The sequence below is a fragment of the Amblyomma maculatum genome, chromosome 1 (genome assembly GCF_055883805.1).
Source record: "Amblyomma maculatum isolate TAMU_Amacu chromosome 1, ASM5588380v1, whole genome shotgun sequence".
NCBI lineage: Eukaryota > Metazoa > Arthropoda > Arachnida > Ixodida > Ixodidae > Amblyomma > Amblyomma maculatum.
In genome coordinates, this window is record NC_139344.1 from 490,502,749 (window position 1) to 490,507,748 (window position 5,000).

Here is a 5,000-nt window from a genome sequence, read left to right on the forward strand (position 1 = left end):
GTGAGGGAGTGTGATTTTCGTGCCGGACCGTACCCATATCCGCAGCAGGTCTCCAAGGTGAACAGCCTCTAGTCTCTAGACCAATGTAGGTAAGGGAAGTCGGCAAAACGGATCCGTAACCTTGGGAAAAGGATTGGCTCTGAGGGCTGAGCCGGTCGGGCTGGGGTCCAGAAGCAGGAATGGCACTGCACCGGGACTGGGCGAGGCTCGCCGCCGTAAAAAGCGGTGCGGCCGAGCCCGGACCAGCGTCGGGACCTTCCTGTGGAAAGCCACAGCTGTGCTTGTTCCGGGGGCTTCGTGCCCGAGGTTCTTGCTTCGGCCGGCAGAAAACAGCCAACTCAGAACTGGCACGGACCGAGGGAATCCGACTGTCTAATTAAAACAAAGCATTGCGATGGCCGTTGATCGGTGCTTGACGCAATGTGATTTCTGCCCAGTGCTCTGAATGTCAACGTGAAGAAATTCAAAAAAGCGCGGGCAAACGGCGGGAGTAACTATGACTCTCTTGTCGTGAATCGGGAATCGTGGTCTGGCTACCTCCACGTGGTGATTCCTGGCCCCGACAAGTTGTCTGCCTTGATCGGGGAGCGCTAAGAGCCGACCTTTCAGGCGTTGTCAAGCCAACGACCTGTGCGAAACTTCTGTACTATTGAAACTCTTTCAGGCGTCCGGCCAAGGCCGAAGGCGACCTAACGCACAGAGCGACGCGCCTCTTTCTTTTTTGTGTCTGCAGCTGCGGCTGCGTGGGCTTCGGCTCACTGAATCTTGGAGCGGGGGGAAATCGGAGGTGTATACAATATCTGGCAGTGGTTGATCCATCTGGCCATTTCGCCTAGCAGACCAGGCAATTTATCCCCCCGCGTTACAAACATTCCTGTGACCGGGCTTGCTGCCCTGAACTCTATTCTGAAAAAGCTACCAACGCACTGCGGGCCTCGTTGTAGCCCGGGCTTCAGCCTTAAGCAACGCCTCTGGGACGCCAGAGAAGGGAGGCTTGCCTCCAAGGGTTCGCTGCACGCCCGGGCTCCGAGCCCAAAGTAGCGCCCCTGGGGCACCAGGGAGGAGAGTCTCTCTCTCGAAGGGTTCGCTGGTTGGCCCGGGATCTTTCCCTTAAACAGCGCCCTCGGTTTGTCGAGGAGGGAGCTTGCTCCGCTTTTTTTTCGGGTTCGCTGGTTGGCCCGGGTGTTTCGCCCGCAACAGCGCCCTCGTTATCGAGGTGGGAGCTTGCTCCATTGTCTGGGTTCGCTGGTTGGCCCGGGTGTTTCGCCCGCAACAGCGCCCTCGTTACCGAGGAGGGAGCTTGCTCCATTTTCTGGGTTCGCTGGTTGGCCCGGGTGTTTCGCCTGCAACAGCGCCCTCGGCTTGCCGAGGTGGGAGCTCGCTCCTTTCGGGTTCGCTGGTTGGCCCGGGTATTCTTTTTGCCCGCAACAGCGCCTCTGTTCGCTCAGAGAGATCTGCTTCCTATCGAACTTGTCACTTTTCTTTTTCCACTTCTCTCTTTGGTTTTAGTATTTGAGGGGGATCTACAATAGATTCTCGGTCGATCATTATTTTTATTTTGTGGGGACTTTTTTTTTTTTTCTTTTTTTTTTTTTTTTGGTGTTTTGGCTTGGTGTTTTAAGAATAGTTAAGGTTTTAGCGTAATAGTTGTTATTTCTGTATAGTTGGTGTTAAGATCGTATAGTTTTGTAGAATATTTTTTTTTTTTTTTTTTTTTTTTTTTTCTGTCTTCGGGGGACGCCCCGGTAGACAGGCTTGGTGTAATAGTGTGTAAGGTGTAAGGTTTTAGCGTAATAGTGTGTGTTTTCTGTTTAGTTCGTGTTTAGATCATATAGTTCTTTTAGTTTTTTTTTTTTTTTTTTTTTTTTTTTTTTTCTTTTTCTCCGCCCCGGCAGACGTGATTTCGGGCCAGTATGGCGGCCCCGAGCTTTGTGCATGACTTTGTAGTTGGGAAAAGCACAAGTTCCCGCGGAATTTTGACCTGCCAAATATGCACAGAGCGCCTATCTTCTCGCGCGCGCCTCGAACAGCACTATCGTGATGTGCATGGGGCCCCGATGGTATGGAAATGTATGTCCTGTGGTAGACTAGAGCCTAGCTCGCAAGTGTTATCCTCGCACTCTACGAAGTGTCGGAGGAAGAAGGAACGGGACCAGTCCCAGGTGTCTCCAGATTTTCCTGTCTCCAACGACACCCCGAGTGGTCTGCCTGACGTTGCGGGTCCGTTTGGGGCTGCTGCTGGTGTTGGGGCTGCGGCGGCGGAGCAGCAGACTATTCCGAACGACTCTCCCAGTGTGCATTTGAGGTCGCTCCCTCTCCAAGAGGTCCAGGTTTCATCGGCTGTTTCTCCCGGGTTACCGAGCGCTGCTGCTATCGATGTTGTCGACTTGGCTGCACAGCAGCATGCCGATCCTCTTCGTGTTTCCCTGGGCGCTGATTCAGACTGGGTGGATTCCACGGGTTGTACATCTGACTCATCTGGAACTGCCGGCGCGTCACTCATTGAGCCAAGCGGAAAAAGCGGCTCAATCGCCATTAGTCTTCGTGATCGGCCGGTTCGGCCGCCACGTGTCAGCGGTCGGTGGACGCCCGAAGAGCTGGAGGAGTTGGCAACAATCGAGCTCAGCTTGGGTCGCGTAATGCCTTTGCTGCCCGCCCTTGCGGCTAAGTATAACCAGAGAACCGAGGCGGCCATTGAACATGTCCGACGGACACTGAAATATTGTCAAATCAGAGAAAGGCTACGTGCTGAGGCTCCAACAAATGCACAATCTCCCACCCAGGCCCCGTCAACAAGGCATCAGCCTTCATACGCCCACTGTAGATGGGCAGACTCTGACCTCGCGGCATTGGCTTCAGCCGAGGCCGCTTTGGGTCCTTCCAGAAGAGTAAATGAGGATCTGCACGCTAAATTTCCATCACGATCAGTCCAGGCAATCGCCCAGATCAGACGCGACGATAGATACCGGGAAGTTCTTCAGCTGGCGCTAGAGGCAAGGCCAATTCCACCATCTCTGCCGCCCTTGGTGCAAGTCACTCCGTCTCCAGAGCCATTAGGACTGAACATAATAGAAGTGGAAAGAGAACTACTAGAAGCTGGCTATACCAACCCCGGTATGGCCTCCGCACTATGTACTGGGCCACTGACAGCGGAAGACACCAATGCATTACTTGATTTTTATGGCGTGCGGAGAAGGCCGCCTAGGACAAAAGATTCAAGAGACATTCCCCAGGTTGAGCCCATCAATCGTATACAGCGCAGAAAGTCTAGATTTCTCGAGCATCAGCGGCTCTACAAGTTGGGTCCTGCTGTTCTGGGGGATGCTCTTCTGATGGGCGGGGAGTCACCGGGCTGCCCTCTTTCGGACCTTCACGATCTTTACGACGAAATATTTGGTGGGGAGTCATCCCCTCCTGAGCGCCCGGTGCACTCAGACTTTAAGCTGGACGTTTCCGAGGAGCTCTTCACCACGGATGAGATCTCCGCAGCTATAAGAAAACTCCAGACTAAATCAGCAGCAGGCCCTGATGGCCTTACGGTGCCGGAGCTCCGCAAGGTCCCCGCCAGTGTCCTAGCGCTTGTCCTCAACAACTGGTTCGCATTCTCCACTATTCCATTGGAGATGCGAGTCGCTAGGACAATCTTCATCCCTAAGTGTGCCAATCCTAGTGGCCCAGGAGACTTCAGGCCAATCACGGTCTCGCCTATCCTCTATAGACTTTTTGCGAAGGTACTGCTGCAGCGGCTCGCAGCGAACAATAGGTTCCACCGATTTCAGGCTGGCTTCGCGGACGGAAACAGCACGTCATCCAACCTGCTGCTCCTTCAGGCTGTCATGCGCGCCTTTAAAAAGAATCGGCGCCCACTGTTTGCAGCCAGCCTGGATGTTCGGAAAGCCTTCGACAATGTTTCGCACCTGGCTCTGTTTTCTGCATTGCAGGAGCGGGGGGTGCCCGCTAGGTACATTGAGGTACTTAGAGAGATGTACCGCCACTCCACCACCACCTTCTGGACGGATGGTACCACGGATGGCATCAGGGTTCCTGTGAGGAGAGGGATCAAGCAGGGTGACCCCTTGTCACCCTTCCTGTTCAACTGCGTTTTGGATCCCCTTCTCCAGGGACTCAATGACTCATCCCTTGGCATCTCCCTTGGCAGCTCGCACATTTCATGTCTCGGCTTCGCCGATGACTTGCTCCTGGTGTCTGACACCTTGGAGGGGCTCAAGGCCCTACTCAGTAAGACTGAGGCTTACCTCAAGAACATAGGCCTATTTTTAAACCCGCAGAAGACACAGTATTTTGGTTGGAGGGTGGACCACTCCATGAAATCCTTCAACTACGAGCTGCCCCCCGTCATGGTTGCTGGCGAGTTAGTCTCTCCGATCGGACGTAGTGGCCCCATTCGTTACCTGGGCCTGGACCTCTTCGTCAACAAGGCCCCCAAGGTGGCCGGCGAGAAAACCTTGAGGCTTATGGAACTTATTGCGGGAGCTGCTCTGAAGCCTTTTCAGAAACTCCACTGTTTCCGACAACTGATCATGCCTGCCTTTCTCTACACAGCTTCCAACTCCTTGGAGGTGGAGTCAGAGGCAGGGAAATTGGATCGCCTCCTAGGAAAGGCTGTGAAGAAGGCTTTGCACCTGCCCCACAGTTTTCCGAACACACATCTGTGGATGCCATCACGCTGCGGTGGCCTCGGCCTGATTCAGCTTAGACGAGTGGCACAATCAGTCCAGCTGAAGGCCCTTTCCAGGCTATTGAGGCTCGGCGAGCCCGCAGTTGATGAGCTGTTCGATCTAGTCCTTAACAAAAGCTACAAGCGTATCTCCGATGCTTTTGAGGTGCCAGAGGGCACAACAGCGCAGCAGGACCTCGCTCGAGCGATAAAGAAAGGATCCCTGCAGTGGTGGAAGAGGCTGCAGGGAGGCTATAACAACAAGGACCTTTTCGCACATAAAGCTCAATTTACAGCCAATGCGTGGCTCTCGCACGACTCC

At 54.0% G+C, this 5,000-nt stretch overlaps 1 pseudogene; it reads left to right on the forward strand.

Annotated features, from left to right (window-relative positions):
* The window catches only part of LOC146210198 (large subunit ribosomal RNA), a 9,338-nt pseudogene that overhangs the window by 2,155 nt on the left and 2,183 nt on the right, over positions 1 to 5,000 (forward strand).